The following is a 21,564-nucleotide window of genomic DNA, read 5'->3' on the forward strand; positions in this document are numbered from 1 at the left end:
CCAGTGTGAAAAGTTCATTGGGTAGGAGACAGAACTGAGGGATGTCTTCCTCTTGTGCTTAGTTCAGTTTGCTGTGTGGTTCTCTACTGATTGTGGTTGGAGAATTTTGCAACCAAAGTCCAACTCCATTTCATTCAATATGGCATTGTGATTGACATGCTCTAATGCCAAATAACGTCTGGCTAGCAGTACCTTTAGGGCAGTACGGTTACGAGTTAACCTGATAAAAAATGTAACATTAATTATGGAATAATCAATGTAGAAGAGTGCAGGTCAAAAGCTAAATGTGTTTTTTAAAATGTGTTTTCCAATTTATACATTAGAATCAACCCACTATTTTCAGTTGCATTCAGCGATGGACTAGGGCACAAAATTGGCTACGGCAACAATGGAAAAGTGACACACAGTCCCTTATGAAAATATATTTCTTTTGTGAAGAATCTTTTAGTAGTATCCAAGGTGTGGTTTTTGGTAACATGTATTGCAAATTGTGCATTTCAAAGAATATTTGTTCAGCAACATTGGTCAAAACTACTAGCTGCACAGTGAGGAGTGTAATCAAAGGAGCCCACTTTGGACAAAAAACAGGCCCAGACTAACATGTTGGCCTGCAATTTGGCCTGGATACAACTCTGATGATGGCATATACATTCTTTGCACCTATTGTAGTTGGAAGTATTTAAAGATGTGTAGCATATAAATAATGATTAGTTATCATCCGGGCCATAGCTGAGCCAATATGATATTAAAAAAGAGCATAAATAATAGCATCCATTCAGACTTGTGAAGAACAGTGGAACATGCCTCAACAGCTATATTATATTGACATTGTTCTGGTGAACATAAAACCACAGGAATGTAGGCAGTTGCTACAATCAACAAATAATCTTCTTAAAGAGGTGAAACGAACGATAAACATCTTTGAAGACAGTCTTGACTTACTGCAAATAGATCACAATGCTTGGAATTTATAAAGTGCTATGATGGCTTCAGAGGTAAATAAAATCAGGCAATTAGCACAGTAGGACTCCAAAGCAAACAGTGGTGTTTTCTTGAATTACAATGCAATAATAATGTGCACTAAAGAAACAAAACAGTGCTCCAGTTGGCAAACGTAGACACACCAAGAGAAAAGAATGTCATGAAGGCAGATTACATATTTGAGAAACGTACTTAGTATAAAGACTCAGATACAGAGGCACTAAAACAAACTGAAGATCAGAAATGTGTGCAACATACATTCTGATTAAAGGTTATACAGTGTTAAACAATAAAGAAACATTGTGCAGGCTATATTAAATGAGAAAGAATGCAATACAATTCACCAGATTGTTGAAGATCAGTGCACGAATCTGATTTTAAGAGCTTTTTCACACCAATCCCTGAGCATTACAAATCATACCATTCTTGTTGAATTGTGATTGTTTGCATGTAGGGCAGGTCTCTGTCACCTTTGCCTCTCTTGATGTTTGGACTACAACCACCATTAGCCCTAGATTCATAGTCAATGGTGAAGGATCATGGCAATCCAAGTACAGAGCATCTGGTGAGCCTTAGGTTGCAGACCTCTGATGTATGGTGTGTTCTCAAAGCATTGTTTACCTGTCATTTGGATTATATGGGATACATTACTCACCGTAATGGTATTTCTGATGCTTGTATCTGCTTAGATTCACATGCTGTGGGCCGACATCTAGTGGAAGCGGCAGAGTATTACAGTTTGTTTTTCGAAACTTGAAAATGGGCGTCGACACAGGGCATGCCAGTAATACTATCCCTAGTGTGACGTCCACTGTACCCATGATCCCTCACGCGTGTAGGACCCTCAGATTGTATTTTTTCTGACATGAGGTAGCATGAGGAGTAGCGTGAGTACAGATTATCCAAGCAGATAGATAGATAGATAGATAGATAGATAGATAGATAGATAGATAGATAGATAGATAGATAGATAGATAGATAGATAAGACTACAAGCATCCATGTGCCTTCTCGCAGAGGGGAGGAAGGGCGGGCGCATGTAAATCTAAGCAGATACAAGCATCAGAAATACGATTACGGTGAGTAATGTATCCCTTCTGAGGCTTGTGGAATCTGCTTAGATCACATGCTGTGCATAGATTAGCGAGCAGTGTTAGAAGAAGGAGGTGGATGTGAGAAGGGTCATGAGCAAACAGGTGTCTTAGAACCGCTTGTCCCACTTGAGTATCTGTCTTGGAATGAGTGTCAATGCAGTAGAGCTGAGTAAAAGTGTGAATAGAGCACCAAGTAGCTGCTTTGCAAATGGTGTCAAGGGGTACATTTACAATGAAAGCCAGAGTGGCCCCAGTGCCTCTTGTAGAGTGGGCTCTTGGCGTAAAAGGCAGAGTTCTTTCAGAAAGGGAGTAACATAACTGGATACAATTGACTATCCACTTCGAGATGGCACCTTTATAGATGCGATCTCCCTCTCTGCCTGTAGCTACATAGACAAACAGTTGGTCTGTTTTTCTTAGCAGCCTGGTCTTGTCTACATAGTGGAGGACCACTCTTCACACATCTAGAGTGTGTAGTTTCACCTCAGCAGAGCTTTTGGGTTCTTGGAAGAAGGCTGGAAGCTCAATGGACTGGTTAATGTGGAATTTTGAAATTAACTTAGGTGAGAACCTAGAGTGTGTTTGTAGAACCTGTTTATCCTTATGAACAGTAAAGAAAGGATCCTGCACTGACAGAGCCTGAATTTCACTGACCCTTCTTATGGATGTAATGGCTACTAAGAAGGCAGTTTTATAGGTCAGGTGTTTGAGACTGGCTTTATGCATGGGTTCAAAGGGTGGGCCCATGAGTTTAGCAAGCACCACATTAAGGTCCCATCCTGGTGGTGGGTTAGAAATCGGAGGGTGTAGTCTCTTTACCCCTTCCATGAAGGCTTTAACCACTGGTACTTTCCACCACGAAACCTTGTTATGGGAGGTGGTGTAGGCTGACAGTGCTGCCAGGTGTACCTTGAGTGAGTTAAATACCAACCCTGCATCCAGCAGGAGGAGCATGTAGGTGTGAATATTGGAAGGAGTGCTATCAACCGGGTTGATTTGCTTATTCTGGCACCAGATAACAAATCTCTTCCATTTATTAAAATAACAGTGCCTCGTGTTTGGTTTCCTAGATTCTTTTAGGATGTCCATGCACCTCTATGGTAAATTGAGATGCCCAAACTCTATCACTTCAGGAGCCATGCTGCCAAGTTCATTGAGCTGGGTTGAGGATGCACTGTTTGACCTTGGTGCTGGGATAGTAGGTTGTGCCAGCACGGGAGTCTGATGGGTTTGCATACTGCTAGTCTGCATAGGTGTGGGAACCATGGTTGCCTCGCCCACATGGGAGCAACTAGGATGAGCCTCATCGATTCCCGTGGTGGAAAAGCATAGGCAAACATCCCTGACTAGTTCATCCACAGGGCTTTCCCCTTGGAGTCTGGCTGAGGGAACCTGGATGCGAATCCTGGGCATTGCCGGTTTTTGCTTGTGGCAAATAGGTCTATAGTGGGGAAACCCCACTGTGAGAAGATGTCTTCTACGACTTCTCTGTATAGACACCATTTGTGCTCTTCTGGGAGGGGATCTCTGCTTAAAGCATCTGCTAGTGAATTGAGATCCTCTGGAACATATTGCACTGACAGGTAAATGTTCCGTCTGAGTGCCCATGTCTACATTTTCTGGGCAAGCCTGGACAGATTTGGCGAACAAGTCCCTCCCTGTTTGTTTATGTAAAACATCTCTGTCGTACTGTCTGTTAGGATCTGTACTGACAGGTTCAACAGGTGGGGTTTGAACGCTCGAAGCGCTCTGAAGACTGCCAGGAGTTCTAGCAGATTGATATGATTCTTGGCCACTGAGTGAGACCAGAGACCCTGAGCTGTGTGGTGGAGGAGGTGTGCTCCCCACCCTCCTTTTTAGGAGGGGGATTACTTCTTGGAGAGTAGTCATGTGAAATTTTTGGGGCTTGACATACTTGTTAGTAGGGCGTAAGTCTAATACTGGGCGCATTGTTAAATCTTTTTTTTTTAAATTGAATAGATACCCTTGTTTACCTGGTTGCCCGGGACGAGTTCTATTGCGTCCTTTGCGAGAAGATTGACGATTTCCTCGAGGAGAATCTTCTGGTGGTCCAGTGAATGTATCTTTTGACGTGGAGGGTGGTTGCGGGGGCGCTCTAGCAGTTCGATGCAGTATCCTGCGGACACTGTGGACAGCACCCATCTGTCCGATGTGATCCCTTCCCATGCTTGAGTGAAGTTGGAAATGCGCCCCCCTACTGGGGATGCATGGGAAGGGACCCTGAGCGGAACGTCACTGCTTTGCGGGAGGCGTACCGCCGCCTCTGCCAGGGCTGCCTCTACCTCTACCATGGGCCCTCTTGTTACCTCTGCCATAACTTTGGGTAGTCTGCTGGTTGCCACCCCATGATGTACCCTGTCCCTGTGAATAATTGGAGCCCCTCTGGGAATTTTGTCTGCGTGATCGTTGAAAATTACTATTCCCTCTTTGATTAGTGGGCTTATTAGTAAACTGTCCTAAGGACTTTAGAGTATCATACTCGTCTTTGGCAGTTTTTAGTGCGTCCTCTACCGCTTTGCCAAACAAGACATTTGGTTGCACCGGCATGTCAATAAGGGTTGCCTGGGTCTCGGGATTAAATGCTGACTGTCTTAGCCAAGCGTGCCTCTTAATGACAGTGTTTTCTGCAATGAGATGTCCTGCATTATCTGCGGCGTCAAAGGTTGTCTTCAGAATGCAACCGGACACGGCTCTACCCTCTGACGCGATTTGGGCAAACTGACCCTTTAGTGGTTCCGGTGCGGAGTCAATGAGAGCAGCTACCTGCTCACACTGATGGCAATTGTAGCTTGCCAGCAGAGTGATGGTGTTGGCGATCCTTGCCTGGTAAGCGGAAGTGGAGGCTACTTTTCTTCCTAAACCGTAGATTCTTTTGCTCTCCTTGTCTGAGGGAGCCTCCGATGATGACAGAGGTGTCCCTGTTCTCTTTCTGGTGTTAGTGATTACCAAGGAGTCGGGCTTGAGTTGACCCTTTATGAAAAGTGAGTCAGAAACCTGTGGTTCCTTGTTAACCGGGGAGTCCATATTGTAGACCTCCGCCTCGTCTTCCTCCTCCTCATCCTGGTCCTCATCATCTCCATAATACTCAACCCCAGTTTGGTCGTCCAGCACCAAAACGTCAGAAAATGGCAGAAAAAAACAATCTGAAGGTCCGACACGCGTGAGGGATCATGGGTACAGTGGACTTCACACTAGGGATAGTATTACTGGCATGCCCTGTGTCGATGCCCATTTTCGAGTTTCGAAAAACAAACTATAATTCTACACAGATTCCACTAGATGTCGGCCTATGCACAGCATGTGATCTAAGCAGATTCCACCAGCCTCAGAAATAAATATATATATATATATATATATATATATATATATATATATATATATATATATATATATATATATATATTTCTGTGCTATATATATATATATATATATATAGCACACAAGTGGATAATGTTTTTGTTGTTTTATCTGATTATGTATATATTGCCCTGACTGATTCCTCTGCTATTTTACAGGAAGACCTCCATGTCTGGTTTGAGGAACGCATTCCTTTACCCACCAAAAACGTTTTGTGCAAATACATCTAGATTTACACCGACAACTAGGGTTATACCAGTTGACACAAACTCATGAAAAAGCCCACACACCCCACTTTATATTTGCTTCTTTCTCCCATTGGTAAATGAAAGCAAAATAATTATTTTAGGTTAACAGTCTTGGCAGGACATGATGTGGCCTGTTCTAGACTGACCACTATGACACTCTAAATGTGATACTATTACATAGATGTAACTGTGCTACTAGCTCAGGGCAAAAACATTCTCTCTTTATATTAATGATATGAAATACTGTATGCACAATCTATGCACCCACATCAGAACGTGCATACAATTCAGATATTTCAACTCACGAATACACTTTCCAAAGTATACTTCATGTGTTAAAAAGTCTATTGAGCCAGTAGCCCAGTTAAATCAAAATGTAGATCCACTTCATATCTTCCTGTCAGGTCAGGGGTTTTAGGGGCATCATTCAGAATAGTATTGCATCCATGAGCATCTCGTTTGGTGTAGTGTTTTGGTGGGGAGGTGCCATCAGTCAACCCCAATGCTTTACATGGAGGCAGAGGGGCATGGCACCAATGAACTGATAATAATTGCTGGTGTCAGATGTGACCATCCCGTCTAAGGGTGTCCTTGTTTAGGTATGGAAGAGGATTTGTTGCATGTTTAATAATGTCTGTAGATAGTTTATTTTCTATGATGGTTGCCACCCCCCTCCGACCAAATGCTTGAATTTTACATTTAAGCAGCCAGTAGTGGGATGGATCCTTGCTCTACTTAATGTGAGGATGTTTCTATTGTAGGGGACTCCTGTTCTCTTCACTCTGATGGCAGAGATCTTCACTAGGTGGGGGCAGTGTTATCATAAAATATTTTATCCCGACTATAACGACTTTCATCTGTGGGTATCTTGTCATCTTTGCCAATTACAGAAAACAAGGAGGTGTCAGGAAATTATTTTGAATTTTTTTTCTCAGGTCCAAAGAAGGGGTGAAACATCTGAGCATCAACATCTTGACAATAAGTGCAAACAGAGAAGAAAAGCACAAACATGGTTTTCTTAACCATTACATGCCACAAAACTCAATTGTTGCCATTAAACCATAGATGACTTATTATGCCCCTGAAGAAAAACACAAATTACCAATGCATGTCCACCTATGAATAAGAAAACCTTGCAATGGAAAAATGTAAGCATTACAATGAAATGATATCTGAACCTAACACGGTACCTAAAGGGGACTACCAAAGTATAAGCTACATCTGCATCATTCCAGTGTAGAGTAACGCCCCCCTCCCACCTATATGCTGAAAACCTGAAATTGTGCCATGCTTGACACTAGCAGTTGTGACCATTCCATGGCGAATCTTTGAGAGAAGGTATCCACTAAGAAAACCCTATCACAGAGAAAACTGGCTGAAGAAGAGAGTGTATGGACCTTGTAGGAAATGATGCTGAAGTAAAGAATTAAGTGAACTTTCATATGCAAAAAGAAGATTGTATGTGTGGTGAGCACTGCAGAAAATGCAAATCGTTCAATAACTGTACAGATGCAGTGACGCAAGTAGACTAAGGGCCTCATTACACGGAAGGCGGTAAGGGTTAACGGTCACCAGTAATGGTACCGGTGACCGTTAACCCTTACCGCCTGATTACGAGGTCCCTTTGCGGGTTGGTACTTTAACGCCTGCTTTTTAGCAGGCGTTAAAAACCAACCCACAAAGGGAACAGGGTGATAATTACGGTACCGCAATTTGCGGTACCGTAATTAGCACCTTCCCCATTCCCATTATGCCCTATGGGGCAGAAATGGGAATAGGGAAGGGTAATGGGGGAAGGGGGAATTACCGCCCCGCCAACCTTGGAATAGGGCAGTAATTCCCCTTTCCTCCAAGGCGGTGCCGGTATTTTACCGGCATGGACCAAGGTGCTAATAGCACCTTGGTCCCCGCCTACCGTGTAATGATGCCCTAAGTGATTATAGAAGCTGGCTATATGTAGTAAAAAGACTGGAGGCGGAGCTGCCATTATATAGAATCTGGAGGACATCAGTGTCACAATTTTAGTGAGTTCTAACCCATGGAGAGGAGAGCCGAGGGCTGTGTCGCAGCAAAGAATCAGCCAAGTTCATGGATGAATCTGCAATGGCTGCCTGGCCGGGTGTCAAGGCTGAAGCAGCCAAGAACTGGTTATATATCCTTGAAGGCAGTGGACGCTGAATCATCCCTTGTTAAGGTGCAAAGAAAGAACACCATGAGTTCCAAGTTGTATTCATTCAAGACAATTAAATGTTGCAAAATGGGTTGAATTGTGGTCTCACATCACTTGACCCAAGGATGGTAATAGAGATTGGCATGCAGATCCCGAACTATGATAAAGGTGTGCTCATACTCCCTTATATTCCCAGAGATAAGAATAAACTGCCAGGCCAAGTTCAAAGATAATATTCATGGCAGAAAGCATGGGTGATGAGAGATGTCGGGCTAATTGGGTGGGGAGGTAAAGTCATGTCCACCTCCTGGCATCTGGGTATGAGTTTACGTGCTGCTAGTGAGCCGAATGTTCCAGACTGGCGCAAGCATGCCAACCAATTGTAGAGGGCTGTATAACGAAGGGCCTCATAGTTTGAGAGCCAATGATGTCTTGTGTATCAAATAATTGATGAAGATGACTTGCACTAGGGGTGGGCATGAGTTGTTCACCTGACAGTAGATGTCCAATCACAACCAAATCCTGTATAGAAAGTGCACTTAGATGTTCACCTTGAACCTATCATAACCCCCCACAGGTTTTTCTTAGTGTGCCACGTAGTATGATGTCACGTATGAAAAACTTGTATTATATAAATGTGATTTTTTTATTAAATGTGTCGGGAGAATGCTGTGCAACGTATGTTGATGTCCATTGTAACTCCCTGTTTTAGACAACTAAAATTAAAACAGACAAACTTGCCATCTTCCTGAGTTGGTTCCATTATTTGGTCTAAGAGTTACTGTGCTTCCCATCCACTGCATGATACGCTACCCAAAGGACCTTATGTTCACGTTGTAGCAGTGTCGGAAGGTTCCAAAAGATCCAAACCAAATTGCCTCCAGATGTTCAGACGATCAGAATCCTCTACCATGTAGCCAGAAGATCACAGGGTTTCCTGTGGAGAGTGGCCAAATAGAAATCTTGCAAGAAGAACCAAGACGAAATCCCTACCTGGCTTCCATGGCACTGTGCGGACGGAAGGCGAAAGTGGTCGGGCGGAGGAGGAAACAATACCAAAGACCTTGAGTCAATTGACAGACAAATGGTAACTAGAATAAGGGTATGGCAAATTAAGGGGATAGGGTTATGATAATTTGAGTAACAGGAAATATTGTATGAAGAGATAGTAGCGCCTAGCCACCTGGCTCAAGGGAGCTGAAGAAGAAGTTGTCTCGCACTCAAGCGGGAGTCAATAGGCTACGTGTGAACAGGTTCACAAAAGGAGACAATTCAAACCCTGTGATAGGGTAATTGAATAGAGGCGGGGAGAAAAATGGTCATCACAGGCTGTTTTTATTAAACTTATAAAGTTGACTAATTTGTCTGTCTATTATGTGTTGAGTAAAAGTGTTGAAAATAGATAAATGTTGTGAAGGAATTGAGACAAAGCTGAGGAGCTATAGCAGCTATCTAGGGAAGTGGTTGGTACCAAACCAGAGATAGACAGAGATAAGTGAAAACGTAGAGGTTTGAGTGGCGATTGTTGGAGCGTGCTCATATTTGTTGTTTTAAAAAGTATTGAAAAAGTGGTGAAAGTATTTTTATAAAATCTGGTAGGCATTGACAGTCAATTGAGACTCATCACAATGGGTGACACTCCCCTGATGCATTTATGTAAGACACTGCCAAAACACACGCCCAAACTCAAACAATATAGTGCAAAATGGGTGAAAGACACGGCAGATAAGATGTTCATCCTACGGCCACAAGGGGGATCACTGCCAAAAGCAGTATTGCAACTCATGACCACATACTTGCACGATTTGTACACGGGGAAAAATTAGATAAAGGATTAGCTATTCTAGAGCTCTGGAATATGTACCAGGAAGAGAGGGACGATCCGCCACTTGAGGAGTGAATGCACCAATATCCTAATCCAATACAAACCGCCCGATTATAGCAGTGATGATAGTCCAGAGGAGAATAAAAGAAAAGAGGAGATCTGTACAGGATAAGGAAGAGAAGAGTGAGCGGTCCAATTATTAACAGAAATAGAAAGGGAGATTAAGGATAGAAAGGAGAGAAGGATAAAGCTGGCGAGGTAGCAATCGTGCAGAATGAATGGATGGGTGGACATATATTACTCATAGTAGATGGGATAAGTATCGAGGATGTCAGGCAGAGGCAAGATAATGATGAGCAAGATGGAAGGGACAAGGAATGGGAAAAGAGATTGGAAGAAGATGAGCACAAAAGAAAGAGCAGACGCGATGAGAGCAGATGTATCAGGAAGAACAACAAAAGAAAGAAGAAAGAGCAGAGGAGCAAAGACAATATGACAATAGACAGACAGCGATGGACGATAGAGATAGAAGAGACAGGAAGAAAGAAGAGGAAGAAGTGCAAAAGTTAAGGGACAAGAGAATACAGATACGAAGGGAAGAAGAGGAGAAAAGGGTAGGAGTAAGAAGGGAAGAAAGAAAGCAAGAGGAAGACAGAATTAGATGGGGGGTGAGAAAACAAAGAGAATTAGATGAAGAAATAGAACAAAGAAGGAGGCAGCTGGGTTTTTATGCCAGTCTCATGTGTAAAGAACAAGTAGGGCCAAGCCCAGCAATACGATGGGACAGAACAGAAGAGTTCCTCCCGTTAAAGGGAGCAACGTCAGGGGCATCTAGAGTAGTGTTGGAGGAAGAAAGATTTGATATAGGAAGCATCAGAGACAGGATCGATAGGGCCTATCAAGAATTAAAGGATTGTAGCAAATATGGGAGCAGAGGGAAGAGGGGCTAGTCCCTAGTATTTCAATCATGAAGCAAAGGAGAAAATCCTTTTAGTTTAGAGCACAAAGCTTTGTCCTTAAGTAGACTAAACTTAGATAAGGATGAAGGGGATGAGAGTCACACTAGTTGGGGACTAGACGTATCAGACGAAGAAAGAGAATCTTTCCTTGGGGAAGAGGGAGAGGGCGTGTGTACCCCAGAGGGAAGCCTGCAGACAGACAAGGAAGTAAGATGGTCGGATCTAGAGCAACCTAAGGATAAAACCCCAGATCCCATAGCATATCCAGAGTATCCCCGAGGACGATCGTATAGTGAGAAGGGAGAATCACCACCATATGTGAGTAGGTTAAGATCGCTACCAGCAAGGAGATGGTCAGGGACGATTGTCCCTGCCATGGATAGGCAGACGATGGGAGCCAACTGCAGGTTAAGGTTTACGCAGTTTCCATTATTAGAAAAGGGGGGAGCAAGACTGCAGTATATTCCATGGCCGCAGATGGATAAGGATAATTTAAAGTTCGAGCTCCCGAGTTTGACTTTGGGCACTGGGAACTGGATATATAAATTGGAAAAAATGACAGGAGGAAACACATTGGCCATAGGGGACATTAAGGGTCTCTTGACAGCGATTCTCAGGGAGAGAACTGATGACATATGGAGGAGAGCAGGCTATTCAAGTGTGACAACACAAAACACAGCGCACAACAGAATGCCATTCAATAATTGTAGAGCAGATGTTTGGAGGGCTCTCAGGGTGCAGTATCCTGATACATCAGATATGGATGCAATCATGACATGTAAGATGAAGGAAGATGAAGACCCTATTGCTTCCATTCAGGACATACAAGAGCGATGGCAACTTGAAACATTTGAGCCATGGGAAAAAACAGTGGCATTATCTTACCACATTTTATGTCAGGGGTTGCCCAAGCCAGAACAAAGGCAAATGAAGAAACAAGTGGGAATGGAAGCAAAACCGTGGAATGAAATACAGCTGACAACAGTGCATCACTGTCGGTTGTTGCAAGAGAAAAATAAAGAGAAAGATGGGAATAGGAACATTTTGGGAGCCAAGTTAGTTCAGAAGAAATTGTCAAAATTTGTCATAGATGGGGCAGTATTGACAAGTAGAGAAGGACTGGGAATGCAGGATGCAATGGGTGCATCAAGCCAAATAGTCTGCGTCTGTGTGACCAAGGTGGTTATGGGTTTGTGCCAAGAGTCAGAGGAATGGGCTACAGAGGAAGAGGTGGATTCCAAAATAATCAAGGTGGGTTTCAAAATGCACAGAATGAGAATCAGAACAGACAAGGGGTATTAGTCAGGCGGCTTCCCCCCTGTGTGTTGGACTTGTGGGATGACAGGGCACATTGCACACATATGTGGAAGCCAAGGGAATGTACAGAATGGCCAATTTTCAAGAGGGGGGAGAGCTAACCCTCCACAATATAAAACACATAGTAGGGAAGGGTTTGCCCAAGGTCAGACAGTGTATCAGACACAAGCGCCGCAAGTACAGCAGGTACAGCAACCACAACAAGTGCAAACGAATCCACTGCAAGGGCAGTCGCAACAAGCCCCCATACAAACACAGCAGTACGCAAACAAGGGACAATTACTGACACCTAGGCTACGAGGTGTCACTGTGGTAGGAGGAAATCCATTTACAGGAACAGGGATATGTTTATACCCACAATAGGACATCTCACAGGGTGACTTGATGTGTTCGGTACTATTTGTGACACAGGACCCCCAAGAAGAATCAAGGGTTAATGTGACGATAGGAGGCAAATCTTTTTCTTTTCAAGTAGCCACTGGGGCTACTTGTTCATGTATAAGAGAGGGAAAATATCCAATGTTGGGAATTGCCATGAATGCTCAAGGGTTCTCTGGAGCTATGAGTTGAGTTCCTTTTACTGATGAATTACCAGTCTCTATAGGAGAGTGTGACCTGTCTGTTCCATTGTTGCATTCACAACAGACACCAGTTAACATTTTGGGAAGAGATTTTATGACAAAACTTAGCATGACAATTTCATTTACTGACAAAGGGATAGTGTGTTCCACTCCAGGAATACACTATTTAAATGTGGGTGAATTTATACTGGTGTATACAGGGCAAGTGGCTCTGCAAGGTATTCCAGTAGAGCCAGAGGTTTTCTTTATGAGGTGAGCATTCTATTGACATGATTACCTGGTTTAGTAGGAAAAACTGTGAGAATACCTGACACATTCTTGTGACCACAGATACCTATGGATGAAGAGTGGGGACAGACAATCCCTATAAAATTAGAAGCAGCCATAGTACGAAGGGAAATGGTGATGCTCGTAGGAACGGATTATGAGGGTAGACCACGGAGACCAGCAATAGCTCTCGAAGAATAGTGCAGGTTGACTGACATTACTGATGATGACATGTTTAGCGAAGACCCAACAGATCATGAAGTAGTGTTCTTTATGAGCATCACATATTGGATTAGAATAAAGAAAAGGGAAATCCCACACTGAATGGCAATAATGCAGCAGCGTCCAGCATTTTTTGAGGAGGACTTGGAAATGGTGCCAAGTGTCTTGAGGGCCACAGGGCCTTATGGCGTGGGATTATTGAAGGGAATAGGGGAAGTCAAAATAAAACTGAAGCCAGGGGTGATTTAACCTCAAGCAAAACAATACCCCATGTCTCGAGAAGCTGATGAGGGTATTTTCAAGACCATTTCAGCATTGATGAAACAAGGGATTCTGGTGCCATCAGAATCATTGTGCAATACCGCAGTGTATCCTATGAAATAATTCAAAGGAAGGGTCGTGGAGATTTATACAAGATATGAGACTGATTAACCAGATTGTATAGGCAGAGTTTCTTTAGTTCCAAATCCAGCACCGATACTATGCAGTATCCCAGTGGAAGCTCTATATTTCACAGTGATCGATTTGAAAAATGCATATTTCTCAATCCGGTTGCATAAGGACTCACAAGAGTTGACTTCCTTTACGTTCCACCAAACTCGACTGAAACAAACTAGGCTGCCTCAAGGGTACTGTGAGTCTCCATCAATCTTTAACAGAGTTCTACAGATGGACATAGACAATATCGATCGTAAGAGTGCAGTGATAGAGTACATAGATGACATTTTAATTTGTATCACCACAGAAGATGAGTGCAGACAAGACTCAATTCAGTTGATGACTCGCATAGCAGATAAAGGATATAAGGTAGACAAGGGGAAACTACAGTATTGTCAAGAAGAGGTGTTATACATAGGACAATTGATTTCACATGAGGGAAAAAAGGTGACACCTGAAAGGGCTGAAGCAATTATGAAAACCGCAAAACCAAACACAGTAAAACAGATGCAGCCATTTTTGGGGCTATGTAATTATGTTAGAGCCTGGGTGTCCGACTACAGGACTACAGTATGTATACGAGATCTCTTTTGCAGGCTTTAAAGAACGCATAAGTGAACAAAAAAGTAAAAATAGAATTGACTAAGGAAATGGAGGAAGTGTTTGCAGAGTTGAAGAAAGCAATTTGTACAGCCCCTGTTTTGGGAATCCTCAATTATGCTGCAAAGTTTTATTTATTCTCACACACGAATGGGACAGTCATGACGGCAGTGCTTACACATGGGACTACATTGGGGTACAAAACTTTAGCATGTTACAGTGGAATTTTAGACCCTGTTATGAGAGGACACTTTCCTTGCGAATAGTCATTGGCAATCGCTGCATTTTCAATTGAGAAGTCGACAAGTATTGGCATGGGCTGCTCTATGACTCTCTTCGTGGAGCATGCTCTGTTTGCTATTTCAGAGAAACCCAAAGGTACATTGACATCTCAGAGAGCCTCAGCCTATGAAGTAATGATTTCGAACCCAGCAATCAAAATTGTTAGATGCAAAATAGTCAATCCTGCCACATATGTAGCAGAGCCAATAGCAGAGGGTGATCAAGCGCATGACTGTATGAATTATGTTGAATTTTATGATGATATACCCTGTGTAAAAGAAAATGCTTTGCCAGGAGGAGAAATTCTCTTCATTGATGGTCCTTCGAAAACTGATCAAACGAGTGGGGAAAGGCATTCTGGCGCAGCCGTAGTGAGGCATAGATTGAATGGAGAATTTGAAGTTGTAGCAAGTGCAAGGCTACCGTCGAACTTATCAGCGCAAGCAGCAGAATTGGTAGTGATTATTGTCACGCTCGATAAACACGAAGGACAGGAGGTTACGGTGTACTGTGACTCCGCCTACGTAACGCCAACCGTACACGCATGTTTAGCACGTCGGAAAAGGAGGAGCTACCTCTATGCGCACGACACTCCAGTGCAGCACGCATCCTTATTAGACAGGCTTATTAAGGCACTACAACTCCCAGTGGCCATAGCGGTCGTTAAACTAAGCAAACAGATTTTATTTCTTGCAGGAACGAATCCACAGATGTAGAAGCCAAAAGGGTTGCATATTTTCCAGATATCTCAAGTTTTGATACTCTAATTGTAAGGGGGCAAGTAGTCATGATTATGGTAATGCAAGAAGGGTTTAATAGATTACTGATGACCCAATTAATGGAGATTCAAGGAAGTGCACAGCAGGAAGAGCAGGAATTATGGAAGCATTGGGAATGCTCACTAACCCTCACAGAAGCATTATGGTGACAGCATAGCACTGGAAATCCGGTGATGCCGGTAACATTACTAAAGATAGCGCTTGAATAGCTGCATTACCTGGTGCATGTAACTAGGGAGAGTCTTGCTGCTATGATTTTGGAAAACTGGTTCATTTCAAATTTGTTAGAACATGTTGCATTCTTCATACTGAATTGCGTTGTGTGTCAAAAGTCTACTGCTGGGCATACACTAAGAATGATAAGAGGAATGATACCTCAACCGAATGGTCCTTTTCAGCATTTACGTATTATGTTCACATGCTGCAAGCAGTGGTCGAAGTGCATGAAAATAAGTAGTGGAAGTATGTTCCTGTCTGGCCTCACCCAGTCCCCACAAACTATATCACCATGCTCCCTCCCACACATAATACAAACCCACAAACAAATGCACCTGCTGTTTAAGGGAAGGTTCAGTGTAGTGCACTGAAAGTGCAAGTTTCAACTTCCTCCTATAGTTTTACATGTGTTCTTTTTAAAATAAAAGTATAGGAACAGTAAAACTTAATTTTAAAAAGTAGAGGAGCACCGCTCCCAACCGCTCCTGATCACTTCGACCACTGGCTGCAAGTATGTAATGGATATAGGTATCCGATAGTGCTGGTGTGTCCCTTCTCTAGGGGGATTGAGGCAGGTTTGTGTATGCGGCCTGACACCACTTGAGCAGCAAAGTTTTTAATACTTGAAGTCTTTCCAATATGGGGTGTGTGTGAAGTGCTGAGATCCGACAGTGGGCTACATTTTGTTAATGATCTATTTGAGCAAAAAGGGCTTATATTGAATATTAAGCAAACATTTTCTTCTGCTTATCACCCACAAGCAAGCAGGATATGTGAGAGATTCAACAGCCTCATTAAAAAAGGATTGTCAAAATCAAATTAACTTTGAAAAAGGGATTGCTACATTGTCTACCCTTAGCTTTATATGCCCTTTGGAATCAGCCTGGTTCGGACCATCACTGCACCCCTACAAACTAGTAACATGGGGGGGAATGAGAATGCCTCTTACACCTCCATCGAGGAGTTGAAGTGATGCCCAGAGTACAGCTAAACTGTTAGGTGATGAATTGCATCAATATTTCACATGTATGACATCTAGCATCTCTCTCATTTCAGATCAACTCAAGTTTCAGAGGGGTCGGTCTCACAACACAATCCAGTAACCGGATCAAGCGAACTTTTATCAACACCTAAATTGTTTATTGATGACACTATTCTGATAAGAAATGTCACCCGCAAGTGGCATGAGCCACGTTTCCATGGCCCCTTTGTTGATGAAAATATAATCCCCTCAGCAGTGAAAGTCCAAGGCAGATGAGCTTGGCTTCATTTAAGTGACACCAAACCGTATAAAGGAGAGCCCGCCCCTCCCACTGTTACCGATTCAGAAGCAAGACAAGAAGAAGAATTTCAGCATGTGCAGACTCGATCAATGACAAAGAAGAAGGACGAAAAGATGATCAGCTGTTAATACAGATTTTGCATTTGGACTAAGGCTCACTCGAACACTCCTTATAGATATTATAGCAGGAGTGCAAACCCTTGCTGTGAGCCTTAGGAATCTTGAAAAATGAACTTTAGAAATCATGTTGATGTGCCAGAGTTATGTCTAAACAACTGTTTTTAATTAAGAATTGGAAGCAGGATCAATATTCAGATTCATTTCTCAATGAATACCTGTTTGGTTAACTCTATGGTTCTCACCAACAGGGATGTGCATCGGCTTGTGTTTGCTGTTTTTGTATTTATCCTTCAAGCTTATCCTGCTCTTGTCAGAAGAGATGTTGATATTCACACTTTTTTACAGGATACTAAAAATGGCCCTGTGTTTAGGAGGCTGCTCACTGCAATCATTGAAGAAGTACTGCAGTTGCCAGATTAATGTTATTTGATAACTTGTATTAAAAAGATGAGACTCTTGGAAGCTGCCACGGTTTTTAGAGGAAGAACCACAAGTACCAAGTTGTCACAAAAGGTGTATGTCAGTATTTTGATGCATGATATATTGCACTCTTTGTCTTTCTATCTCTGTTTCCAGTTTCTACTATACAAGTACTCGCACTGAGGTAGAGGCCACCATGATTTCCCCCACTGCAGGAATTGCTTTTGATTTGCTTACTTCCACTGAGGTAGATGCTGATATGGTCCTCCCAAAGAGGAGAAAATGTTTTGCTATACTCCATGATTATTATGCAAACACTGACTTTGTAGTAGTGAGATTTAAGGGAAATGCAGAGGAAGATAGTGATGGCATAAATACCTATTTAGACAACGCAGCACACATAAAATGTGGTATCAACACATGGAAGGGCTGGGGGAGAGAACGTCTAAGGAGAGTTGTTACGTCTACGCTTTCATACCTTATGCCACAAATACAGTGCAAACTTTTATTTCAAGAGAAATCCCATAACACGATAGCAGATGCATTGCTCATCTTTCAGCATGCATGACTGGAGGACAATTGCAGGGAAATTGGGCCACTCTGCGGTGGAGATCAAAATGGTAATTTCCATTGTAGGATGAAAACCACACAGATGGAAAAGGAAACATCATGGAACAGCAAGATGCTTATATGTCCAGCGACAGGACAGGAAGGGGAACTGCCCTGATAAAATGCAAGTAGCTGGATGGCCTGGATGCTGGGAACATGCAAGTAGCTGGATGACCTGGATGCTGGGAACAAACTGAAGTCTTAGTTAATGGACAAGTGAAATCCAAGGAGGGATGCACAGCTCACTTACTGAAGGCAGAATATGTACAAGAAGTGCAGAAAGTGAACAATGGATGGGCTAAGCATGCCAAACTACTAACGTGGTTTGAAGATGAATCGGATCCAATTATTGTGATCCCATTGGGACATGCGACGTTATGCTTTAAAAAAGAATGAAAGAATCATGTGGGGAATAACAAAGGCTGCAAGACTGCAGTTGGCATTTCTAGAATGGAAGCAGGGACAGCCATCTTAATGGATCGATATTAGGCTTGTGGGCCTAAAGCCTACATGTAGCTGCCCAAGGATTCGGGAGGGACATGTTCCCTGGTACTCATCCATGTTCCAGCATTAGTAATTCCTTAGACTGACCTAAACATTGGAGAATTATTTCCAAAAGTAGATGCCCATTTAAGAAGGAGAAGATTGTTTGAATTTCTCAATCGAACAAAGAGAGAAAACTACTTCTCAGCTAAATCAATAGATGCATATGAGGCCATTCCCTATGAGCATAGACTGTTCAGCAAGACTGCCTCAATGTTCATGACTATCTTCATGCCTGAGATCCAGACGATGGCCAAGGCCAAATGGTTGCAGATCACGAGATGGGAGCTACTGGAGACAATCAACACTACCAATAAGGGATTCATTGCTATTAAAGAAGAGCCGAGGGCCAAATGACCGATGACCCTGCAGAACATATATTTCCTTGACATGATCACTGTGATGGAAGGAGGAGTTTACACCAAAATCATGCCATCATGTTGCACGTTCATACCGTCTCACGATGACGAGTATGAGACCTTGACAGAGGCCATAACGCTACTTACGAAGTTACACAATAAGATGTAAGATGAGACAGAGGACATTCTTACCATGGATTCCACAACGGATGGCAAACATTTTCAAGTTTCTTGGAGCTGTATTAGTGATGGTGATGTTTGGATTATGTGTGATCAGGATAATAAATACACAGTGCAAGAAGACAGCAAAGAGGGCAGTAGGAATGAAGATCATGATCAATGTTGAATCAGGGTTGGGACCCAAGGAGTTGACAGATGAAGATATCAGAAAATATATAGAAGCCAGTATAATAGCACCAGAGGGGACAAAGTTCCTGCATCCAAGAAATAATAAGAAGTACGTGGGATCCAAATGGACAGTGCAGTTACATGACCTGGAGTGTGGATGGACATGTAAAATCAGCGGGTTCCCTGAAGGGAGTGATGAAGATCTGGACCGCGAAGAATCACTTCTTCAAAAGCAGATACCATAATGTGCAGATTGGTGAAGCTGTGGTCGATGACTCGACCAGAGGGGGTAGTGTAGAGGAGCAGCCAACTGCCCCTACAGGAAGTCCCCCCCACCAATATGCTGGAAATCTAAAATTGTGCCAGCAGTTGTGATAATTCAATGGCGAATCTTTGAGAGAAGGTATCCACTAAGAAAACCCTATCAAATATATTCCTGAAGAAATGACAATCTCATGGAGGAAGTCCCTCAAGAAATAATAAAAGAACAATAAACGAGCGTGATGCACAGAGAAAACTGGCTGAAGAAGAGAGTATGGACCTTGTAGAAACTGATGATGAAGTAAAGGATTGAGTAAAGTTTCATATGCAAAATGAAGATTGCACGTGTGAAGAGCACTGCAGAAAATGCAAATCATTCAATAACTGTACAGATGCAGTAACGCAAGTAGACTAAGTGATTATAGAAGCTGGTTATATGTAGAAAATAGACTGCAGGTGGAGCTGCGATTATATGGAATCTGGACATCTGTATCACAATTTTAGTGAGTGCTAACCCCTGGATAGTAGAGCAGAGGGCTGTGTCGAAGCAAAGAATCAGCCAAGATCATGGATGAGTCTGGAAGGGCTACCTGGCCTGGTGTCAAGTCTGAAGCAGCCAAGAACTGGTAATCTATCCTTGAAGGCATTGGACATGAGACAATGTATCATCCCATGTTAAAGTTCAAACAAAAACACCATGAGTGCCAAGTTGTATTCATTCAAGACAATTAAATGTTGCAAAATGGGTCGAATTGTGGTCTTATATCACGTGAGCCAAGGATGGCAATAGAGTTGGGCATCCAGCTCCCAAACTATGATAAACGTGTGCTCATACTCCCTTATATTCCCCAAAATGAGAATACACTGCAAGGCCAAGTTCAATGACAATCTTCACGGCAGTAGGCATGGGTGATTAGAGATGTCGGGCTAATTGGGTGGGGAGGTAAAGTCATGTCCACCTCCAGGCATATAGGTATGAGTTTACGTGCTGCTAGAGATCTGAATGTTCCAGACTGGCACGAGCGTGCCAACCAATTGTACAGGGCCATATAACAAAGGGCCTTATAGTTTGAAAGCCAATGATGTCTTGTGTATCTAATAATTGATGAAGCGTACTTGCCGTAGGGGTGAGCATGAGTTGTCGATCTGACAGTAGATGTCCAATCACAACCAAATCCTGGTTAGAAAGTATACTTAGATGCTCCCCTAGAACCTATCACAACCGCCATAGGTTTTTCTAAGTTTGCCAAGTAGTATGATATCACATATGACAAACATTTATTATATAAATGTAATTTTTTATTAAATGTGTCGAGAGAATGCTTTGAGACGTCCGTTGATGTCCATTGCAACTCCCTGTTTCAGACAACTGATATTAAAACAGACAAACTTGCCATCTTCCAGAGTTGGTTCTGTTATTTGGTGTAAGAGTTACTATGCTTCCCAGCCACTACATGATATGCTACCCAAAGGACCTTATGTTTACCAATGTTAAATAACCTATGATGAATTAACTATGGGATGCATTATCTGTATATTTGTACAAAGAAATACATTATATCTGAAAAAAACATTCTGATGTGAAAGCTGGTCCAGACAAAGATTATCAGGGGTGGCATTTGTGGTTCCATAGAGTTCTGCACTGTCCCCACTACTACTTAACCTGCATCTTTAGCCACTCACAGACCAGATTCGGGTATTTGGACCAACCCCCTACATGTATTCCGTTGATACCCAAGTCCACATACATGTGATTGAATAAATATCTGTTCATACCTTCTGAAGTTGACATAATTACTTTCTTGTCTGGATGGGCAGTGGTCCCTTTCAATTGAACACATTCATATTCCTCCTTGACACAAGCTTTGTGAAATGATCTGCCTCCTTCAATATGAATGATTGACGATCACCAGAAGGTAATACAAGTATGCTGTGATAAATAGGTAGATATTCAGACATATAGGCAAGCAGGTAGATAGATAGATAGATAGATAGATAGATAGATAGATAGATAGATAGATAGATAGATAGATAGATAGATAGATAGATAGATAGATAGATAGATAGATAGATAATGTTGCCGCCACAAATAACGCAAATAGAATCAGGGTCGGACTGGGACAAGAAATAGGCCCGGACACCCCAAAAAAAGTGACCCGTCGCCTCAAAAAAGTGGCCCACCCATCGCCTAAAAAAAAAGTGGTCCTCAAATCATCATCTGCGAATCGCGTCAATTCACGACTTTACAGAAAATGCTACTTATGAA

At 42.6% G+C, this 21,564-nt stretch overlaps 1 protein-coding gene across 1 annotated transcript in view; it reads right to left on the reverse strand.

The window, feature by feature from the left end:
• The window catches only part of KNDC1 (kinase non-catalytic C-lobe domain containing 1), an 895,433-nt gene that overhangs the window by 736,096 nt on the left and 137,773 nt on the right, over positions 1-21,564 (reverse strand). The gene's annotated exons all lie outside the window — the stretch shown is intronic.

This window comes from Ambystoma mexicanum, chromosome 8, assembly GCF_040938575.1.
Source record: "Ambystoma mexicanum isolate Mex_15411 chromosome 8, UKY_AmexF1_1, whole genome shotgun sequence".
Taxonomy (NCBI): Eukaryota; Metazoa; Chordata; class Amphibia; order Caudata; family Ambystomatidae; genus Ambystoma; species Ambystoma mexicanum.